This window comes from Arachis duranensis, chromosome 2 (genome assembly GCF_000817695.3).
Source record: "Arachis duranensis cultivar V14167 chromosome 2, aradu.V14167.gnm2.J7QH, whole genome shotgun sequence".
NCBI classification, from domain to species: domain Eukaryota; kingdom Viridiplantae; phylum Streptophyta; class Magnoliopsida; order Fabales; family Fabaceae; genus Arachis; species Arachis duranensis.
This window is the reverse complement of record NC_029773.3, coordinates 45,301,508-45,311,089: the sequence shown is the minus strand read 5'-3', so window position 1 is coordinate 45,311,089 and position 9,582 is coordinate 45,301,508. Positions and strand designations below refer to the sequence as shown.

General features: G+C 39.2%; 1 non-coding gene across 1 annotated transcript; it reads right to left on the bottom strand.

Annotated features, from left to right (window-relative positions):
* Positions 1 to 4,864: 4,864 nt before the first annotated feature.
* Positions 4,865 to 4,968, bottom strand: LOC127745119 (small nucleolar RNA R71). Its single transcript, XR_008006315.1, has one exon. It is a non-coding gene; the product is annotated as a small nucleolar RNA R71 (small nucleolar RNA).
* Between the last annotated feature and the right edge of the window lie 4,614 nt (positions 4,969 to 9,582).

Here is a 9,582-nt window from a genome sequence, read left to right as displayed (position 1 = left end):
TATCTCCCCCTTCTCCCTTCTCCCTTCTACCCCACCCCTCACTCTATCTCTCTCTCACTTCCATTAACAAGGTTTTCTTTTCTTCCCTCCTTCTTCCATTTTTTTTATCATTATTCTTATTTTAGATGTTATTTTCTTTTCTTTTCTTTTTCTTTTCTTTATCATTATTTTCTTTCTTCTAATTTCCTTTTTACATCGTGCTAGAATATTTATTTGAGCCATCATTCCTCATTATTTTCTTGTGGATTATTGTAATTTGTTTGGCACTTATATCTTATTCTCAAAAAAGGGATTGCTCGCATGTTTACTTTAATACTTTCTATGCCTTATTTATCATGCATGCTATGTGTTTGTAAAAAAGCCCATATGGCATCATGCACTTTTCTACATTATCATATTCTACTATTCCATGCATGTTTTTCACTAAATCCCTTTACTATTTTATTAATCCAATTTAATTGCCAATACAAATTGTTAATTTGTTATGAAGTGATGCTTGATCTATGCTACTCATGCCCTTGTCGGCATGCCAATAATCATCTTGCATCTACTTCCCTTTATGTGCACCTATCCTATTTCCTTTCTTGATCTTTTCACATGTTGTCTAGACCATGTGTTTATTTCATTCATCTTCTCCGTGCACCGTTTATTACCCACTCCATCTCCTTCCTTGCTTTGTTTCTTTGGATCTGACTTACTTTCTCTTCCCTTTTCCAGAATGGCCACCAAGAAAGGCAAAGAGAAGGCTACCCCTAAACCCACAGCAAGGAAAGGAACGAAGAGAGCATTAGTGGCAGAACCTTCTTCAACTGCAGTCAAGCCCTCAACAAAGAGAATTAAAAGGATTATCAAGGTTGATGAAAAGGAACGAGCCTTCCCAGCCAAGGACACTGCATGATTCCCAAATTGCTACTGTGAGCAGATGTTTCCTATTCTGGCAGCTCGAAATTACAACAACGAACACCTTCTTATCCTTCCGCCTCATGTCGCTGAATTTGTTGAGCCACGAATTGCACATAGACATTGGGGATTTCTACTGAGACAGCCACGACAGGTTAATCTTTCTTGGGTTGTTGAGTTCTACTCCAACTTCCACCTGCCGACTCTGCAGTCCATCTATTTATGCCAGAAGCAAGTCCCCATTACAGAAGAAGCCATACAGTAGGCCTTAGATCTCCCACCTGCTCCAGAAGGATTGGACGCTTTTTAGAAAGCCGCAACCAAGCGCCAAGCATACACTTTTGACTGGGACGTTGTTCTCAGAGTTATTGCTCGCCCTAGCAGCAAATGGATCTTCGGATACCATCGTTACCGTCCTAAGGGAATCTCGATTTCTGCCCTTACCTTAGAGGCTCATGTATGGGCACAGATCATGTCCCATTACGTCTTCCCGAGTACTCATGAGTCCTCCTTCACCGCAGACATGGCCGTTCTACTATGGTGCATCCTCACAGACCAGCCTCTCAATTTACCGCGACATATCCGGAATGCTATGGAACATGTGCAGATCGCGGGCAACCTATCTTTTCCCGCATTGGTCTCTGATCTCATCTCAGCAGCCGGAGTATCCTACAGAGCTGGGGACACCAAAGCTATTCTTTCATAGGATGATCAATATGTTCTTAACGGGAAATATCTCAGGCCACCACTTGCCACTACCAGCCAGTCCACAGAGGATGCTGCAGCTCCTTCACCATCTACCAGTCAACTGCTACATCAAATACTAAAGCGGTTGGACCAACATGAAAAGAAAGCAAAGCTCCGTGAGCGTCGCAACCAACGCCGATTCAAACACCTCAGGGAGCTGCTTCGAGGAGATTGCAAAGACTCAGACACCCCGGACTCCACATCCTTCACCAGCACAGGGAGCCAGAACGACCCCGACTATGGAGACACTGCCACCAGCCCACCATTTTTCCTGACAGATGGCACCGAGGACGGTGCAAAGCCTTAAGTGTGGGGAGATCGGTCAGTACCTGACTTCCGGAGGTAAATTCTCTTTCCTAGCACCAATAAATTAGGATATTTTAGTTAGATTTTCTTTTTCTTAGAATAGATTAGTTGCATGAATGTTCCACTTGATTGAAAAGACAATAATTTTCTTCTAAAAAAAATCTTTAGAACAAAATTTCACTAATTTTGATCCTAATTTTTAGGATAAATCTGCTTGAAGTTGTATTTGGAACATGATTTTTGAGCTAAAGAACACACAACCTGTGAAAAATTTGAGCCTTTATGCATGGTTACATTATTTAACCATAAGTATTTTATTCTTGTGTGTTTACTTCTCTATGATTGTAATCTATATTTTGTCTCATCCTATATGTCCAATAGTTATTATGTTTATATGCTTGCATGTAATTGAGGCCATTATTTGTTTAAACTCACTTATCCAAATTAAGCCTACCCTTTTTAATTACCTTTGTCAACCACTTTGAGCCTTAAAATCCCATTTGTTTTGTATTCTACCACATTACTAGCCTTAAGCGGAAAAAAATAATTGTATATCCCAAATTGAATCTTTGGTTAGCTTAAAATAGAATTGTGTATGCTAGTTAAGTATGGGAATTTGTGGGAACAAAAGCATATTAACTATTGTTGATTGGTTAGGAGAAAAACAAAAGTTAGAGAGCATAATTAGAGAGGGATAGAGTGATCACCCTATACACTAGAGAGATTAGAGCGTACATACATCATCAGTGAGGGTTCAATGCTTGAATTTCCATGTTCCCTGCTTTCATGAGCTATCTTCTTGCACTTTTATCTGTCTTACTGTATAATGATAGAATTAGTGGAATTTGATTTGTAATTGTTTGAAGAGCTTATTTACTTTTAATCAAGTGAGCAAGAATCATATAGTTGCATTCATATATATAGGTTGCATTGCATTGCATGAGTTTCTACATGTTCATACTTATTTATCTTATCTCCTTCAATTAAGCATGAGGACATGCTAATATTTAAGTGTGGGGAGGTTGATAAACCACTATTTTATGGTTTATATTGTGTATAATTATGTGGTTTTATCATGATCCTTACCCACTTATTCATTAATTTAGCATGCATTTATATTTCCTTCCTGGATTTATTACATGATTGAAAACTGCTTCCTAAAGACTTTTTTATTATGCATTTTAGTTCTCCTTTATCCCATTCGATGCCGTGATCTATGTGTTAAGTGTTTCAGGCTTTATAGGGCATGGATGAGTTGGAGATTGATAGGGAAGCTAGCACAAATGGAAGGAACACAAGAAATTGAGGAGACAACCAGTGGAAAGTGATGCGACCGCATGGCTCATGCGTTCGCGCGGAAGAAGAGAAATCACAGTGACGCAGCCGCATGGCTCACGCGACCACGCGGAAAGAAAAAGCACAAGTGACGCGGAGGCGTGGACGACACGAACGCTTGGCACGGAAAAACGCGAATGACGCGTTCGCATGGACGACGCGACCGCGTGACATGCGTGATCTGGACAATCTGCAGATTTTGCTGGGGGCGATTTTGGGCCCTGTTTTGACCCAGTTCTCGGCCCAGAACAGCAGACTAGATCCAGAGAACACGCAGAAATGAAAAGGAACAGTCATTCTACACAATTTTAAGTTTTTCAGATCTAGTTTTACTCCTCCTCTAGGTTTTCTCTCTACACAATTTATACTTTTAGGATATTATTTTTCTACTACTTTGGCATTGGGATATTGAGAAGAGTTATTTCCTCATCAAGACTTTGTCATTCTAGTTCGTTCTCTTAACTTGGTTTATTTCTTCCATGTTCCTTGCCTTGTTCAATTTTGTCATTGGAATACTTTTATGATTATTTAATACAAGAATTATTTCTTTCATTTTAATCCATTTTTCTTTCCAATAATCATGTCTTCTTTTGATTCCCTTTCATATGTTATGGATTTATTATTTACAATGAGCGAGTAGTTCCCTAACTTGATGGGAAGTTGATTGAAAAGAACCAATTGAGTTGGAAGGCTTAAGAGAAAGATTGTAATTGGGTTTACTGTTGGATTGCCTTCTAGTCACTAACATCAATCCGTTTTAATTAAGTGGGTTACAACTTGTGAACAGACGTAGCATTCCAACTTGTTTTACTTTCCTTTACCTAGTAAAGGATAACCAAACAGAATAACTTTTAATTATCAATTAATCTTGAGAGCATTCCAACTATAATAGGGACTCCAGCTAATCAACTCCCAGTTAAGGCTTTTATTTACATTGTTCAAATTCATCAATTTAATTTCCTGTCATTCAACTCAAACCTTTTTGAAAACATCTGATTAATAAAACAGCACACCTTTCTGCAACTCGTTGGGAGACGACCTGGGATTCATACTCCCAGTATTTAAAATTTAAATTTCTGTGACATGTTTCTAAATTGATAAGTGGATTTCCGGTGAGTTAAGAACTATACTTGCAACGTACACATTTTCATAATTTTTAATTCACCAAATTCCGCATCATCAATTTTTGGCGCCGTTGCCGGGGAGTTGCAACAGTGTGTTAATTTATTGATTTGTATTTATTTCTATTGAAATTTTTTTCTTTTCATTCTATCACTATGAACTGCACGTTTCTCCATTCCGGCCATTGGAGCAAACAATTTTTAGCTGAAACCTCAATTAGTTGCTCTAATGCAACAGAACTGCAAGTTTTATGGACTTCCATTTGAAGATCCTTACCAGTTTTTAACTGAGTTCTTACAGATTTGTGAGACTGTTAAGACGAATGGAGTAGATCCTGAAGTATACATGCTCATGCTTTTCTCTTTTGCTGTAAGAGACAGAGCTAGGACATGGTTGGACTCACAACCTAAAGATAGCCTTCTTGGACAAATTCTTTCCTCCTCAAAAGCTGAGCAAGCTTAGAATGGATGTTCAGACCTTTAAGCAAAAAGATGGTGAATCCCTCTATGAAGCTTGGGAAAGATACAAGCAGATGACCAAAAAGTGTCCTTCTGACATGTTTTCAGAATGGACCATATTAGATATATTCTATTATGGTCTATCTGAGTTTTTCAAGATGTCATTGGACCATTCTGCAGGTGGATCCATTCACCTAAAGAAAATGCCTGCAGAAGCTCAAGAACTTATTGACATGGTTGCAAATAACCAATTCATGTACACTTCTTAGAGGAATTTCGTGAATAGTGGGACGCCTCAGAGGAAGGGAGTTCTTGAAATTGATGCTCTGAATGCCATATTGGCTCAGAACAAAGTGTTGACTCAATAAGTCAACATGATCTCTCAAAGTCTGAATGGATGGAAAAATGCATCCAACAGTACTAAAGAGGCAGCTTCTGAAGAAGTATATGATCCTGAGAATCCTGCATTGGCAGAGGTTAATTACATGGGTGAACCTTATGGGAACACCTATAATTCAACATGGAGAAATCATCCAAATTTCTCATGGAAGGAACCTTGCATTATGTTATTGAGTTGAATATTACATTGCAGGAATTCAGAGGACAAAGCATCTCCAAAACCCCAACATATTCTCCATTACTGCACAACAAGTAATTATTTCACGCTCTTTTATTTTTCTAATAATTCAAACTGATAGTTTCAATTGATATCCTGACTAAGAATAATAAAATAAACATAGCTTGCTTCAAACCAATAATCTCCGTGGGATCGACCCTTACTCACGTAAGGTATTACTCGGACGACCCAGTGCACTTGCTGGTTAGTGGTACAAGATCATAAGAAATCTTGATTTTGATATTGGGATTAAAATTTCGTGCACCAAGTTTTTGGCGCCGTTGCCGAGGACGATACAAACAGATAAATTGTTGAGTTAATAAATGCACATACCATGCTTGTTACTGGCGTTCAGCGCCAGAAACATGCTACACATGGGCGTTGAACGCCCAGAACGTGCACCATTTCAGCGTTTAAACGCCAGAATGGTATGCTAAGGCATTTTACATGCCTAATTGGTGTAGGGATGTAAATCCTTGACACCTCAGGATCTGTGGACCCCACAGGATCCCCACCTAACATATTCTCCCCTCTTCTTAACATTCATTCTCTCTTTCCAATAAACACTCTTCCCCAAAACCCTTCATCAATCACCTCAATCTCTCTTCCCAATTACCCCCTTCACCACTCACATCCATCCACTCTTCCCCATAAACCCCACTTACCTTCAAAATTAAAAAATCTTTCCCACCCAAACCCACCCTAAATGGCCGAACCTACCCTCTCCCCCATCCCTATATATACCCCTCCATTCTACTTCATTTTCACACAACACAACCCCTCTTCTATACCTTGGCCGAAACCTACACCTCCTTTCTCCTCCATCTTTTCTTTTTCTTCTTCTTCTCTTCTTTCTTCTCTTGCTCGAGGGCGAGCAATATTTTAAGTTTAGTGTCGTAAAAGCATAAGCTTTTTGTTTTTCCATAACCATTGATGGCATCCAAGGCCGGAGAATCCTCTAGAAAAGGGAAAGGGAAGACAAAAGCTTCCACCTCCGAGTCATGGGAGATGGAAAGATTCATCTCCAAAGCCCATCAAGACTACTTCTATGATGTTGTGGCCAAGAAGAAGGTGATCCCTGAGGTCCCTTTCAAGCTCAAGAAAAATGAGTATCCGGAGATCCGACATGAGATCCAAAGAAGAGGTTAGGAAGTTCTAACCAACCCCATTCAACAAGTCAGAATCTTAATGGTTCAAGAGTTCTATGCCAATGCATGGATCACTAGGAACCATGATCAAAGTATGAAGCCGAATCCAAAGAACTATCTTACAATGGTTCGGGGGAAATACTTAGATTTTAGTCCGGAAAATGTGAGATTGGCATTCCACTTGCCCATGATGCAAGGAGATGAACGCCCCAACACTAGAAGGGTCAACTTTAATCAAAGGTTGGACCAAGTTCTTATGGACATATATGTGGAATGAGCTCAATAGAAAAGAGACTCCAAAGGCAAGCCGGTTCAACTAAGAAGACTGGACCTCAAGCCTGTGGCTAGAAGGTGGTTAGAGTTCATTCAACGCTCCATCATCCCCACTAGCAACCGATCTAAAGTCACTGTGGATCGGGCCATCATGATTCATAGTATCATGATTGGAGAGGAAGTAGAAGTTCATGAAGTCATCTCCCATGAATTCTACAAAATAGCCGATAAGTCCTCTACTTTGGCAAGGCTAGCTTTTCCTCATCTTATTTGCCATCTATGTTACTCAGCTGGAGTTATTAGAAGGAGACATCCTTATTGAGGAAGATAAGCCCATCACTAAGAAAAGGATGGAGCAAACAAGAGAGCCCACTCATGGAGCCCAAGGGACGTATGAGGAAGCTCATCACCAAGAAATCCCGGAGATGCCTCAAGGGATGCACTTTCCTCCCAACAACTATTGGGAACAACTCAACACTTCCTTAGAAGATTTGAGTTACAATGTGAATCAATTAAGGGTGAAACATCAAGAGCACTCCATCATTCTCCATGAAATAAGAGAAGATCAAAGAGCAATGAGGGAGGAGCAAAAAGGCAAGGAAGGGATATAGAAGATCTTAAGGACATCATTGGTCCTTCAAGAAGATGACGCCACTAAGGTGGACTCATTCCTTGTTCTTATTTCTCTGTTTTTCAATTTTTATGCTTCATGTCTATTTATGTTTTGTGTCTCTACTTCATGATCATTAGTATGTAGTAACTATGTCTTAAAGTTATGAATAATTCCATGAATCCTTCACCTCTCTTAAATGAAAAATGTTTCTAATTCAAAAGAACAAGAAGTACATGAATTTTCGAATTTATCCTTGAATTTAGTTTAATTATATTGATGTGGTGACAATACTTTTTGTTTTCTGAATAAATGATTGAACAGTGCATATTTTTGATCTTGTTGTTTATGAATGTTAAAATTGTGGCTCTTGAAAGAATGATGAACAAAGAGAAATGTTATTGATGATCTAAAAAATCATAAAATTTATTCTTGAAGCAAGAAAAAGCAGTGAAAAAGCAAAAGCCTGAAAAAAAATGGCAAAAAAAAATAGAAAGAAAAAGAAAAAGCAAGCAGAAAAAGCCAATAGCCCTTAAAACCAAAAGGCAAGGGTAAAAAGGATCCAAGGCTTTGAGCATCAATGGATAGGAGGGCCCAAGAAAATAAAATCCAGGCCTAAGCGGCTAAATCAAGCTGTCCCTAACCATGTGCTTGTGTCATGAAGGCCCAACTGAAAAGCTTGAGACTGAGTGGTTAAAGTCGTGATCCAAAGCAAAAAGAGTGTGCTTAAGAGCTCTGGACACCTCTAACTGGGGACTCTAGCAAAGCTGAGTCATAATCTGAAAAGGTTCACCCAGTCATGTGTCTGTGGCATTTATGTATCCGGTGGTAATACTGGAAAAGAAAATGCTTAGGGCCACGGCCAAGACTCATAAAAGTAGCTGTGTTCAAGAATCAACATACTTAACTAGGAAAGTCAATAACACTATCCGAAATTCTAAAGTTCCTAGAGAAGCCAATCATTCTAAACTTCAAAGGAAAAAGTGAGATGCCAAAACTGTTCAGAAGCAAAAAGCTACAAGTCCCTCTCATCTAATTAGAATTAGTATTCATTGATATTTTAGAATTTATAGTATATTCTCTTCTTTTTATCCTAATCGATTTTCAGTTGCTTGGGGACAAGCAACAATTTAAGTTTGGTGTTGTGATGAGCGGATAATTTATACGCTTTTTGGCATTGTTTTTAGGTAGTTTTTAATATAATCTAGTTACTTTTAGGGATGTTTTCATTAGTTTTTATGCTAAATTCACATTTTTGGACTTTACTATGAGTTTGTGTGTTTTTCTGTGATTTCAGGTATTTTCTGGCTGAAATTAAGGGACCTGAGCAAAACTCTGATAGGAGGTTGACAAAGGACTGCTGATGCTGTTGGAATCTGACCTCCTTGCACTCGAAATGGATTTTCTGGAGCTACAGAACTTCAAATGGTGCGCTCTCAACGGCGTTGGAAAGTAGCCATCCAGAGCTTTCCAGCAATATATAATAGTCCATACTTTATTCGTGATTAGATGACGTAAACTGGCGCTCAATGCTAGTTCCATGTTGCTGTCTGGAGTCAAACGCCAGAAACACGTCACGAACCGGAGTTGAACGCCCAAAACACGTTACAACTTGGCGTTCAACTCCAAGAGAAGCCTCAACTCGTGGATAGATCAAGCTCAGCCCAAACATACACCAAGTGGGCCCTGGAGACCTTTCACTTATGTATTTTCAACGGTGGAGTTTCTACACACCATAGATTAAGGGTGTGGAGCTCTACTGTACCTCAAGTTTTAATGCAATTACTTCTCTTTTCCTTTAAATTTCATTTATTCCTATTCTAAGATATTCGTTGCACTTCAACTTGATGAATGTGATGATCCGTGACACTCATCATCATTCTCACCTATGAACACGCGTGATTGACAACCACATCCGTTCTACCTTAGGCCGGGCGCATATCTCTTGGATTCCTTAATCAGAATCTTTGTGGTATAAGCTAGAATTGATGGCGGCATTCATGGGAATCTGGAAAGTCTAACCTTGTCTGTGGTATTCCGAGTAGACTTTCCGGATTTCCATGAATG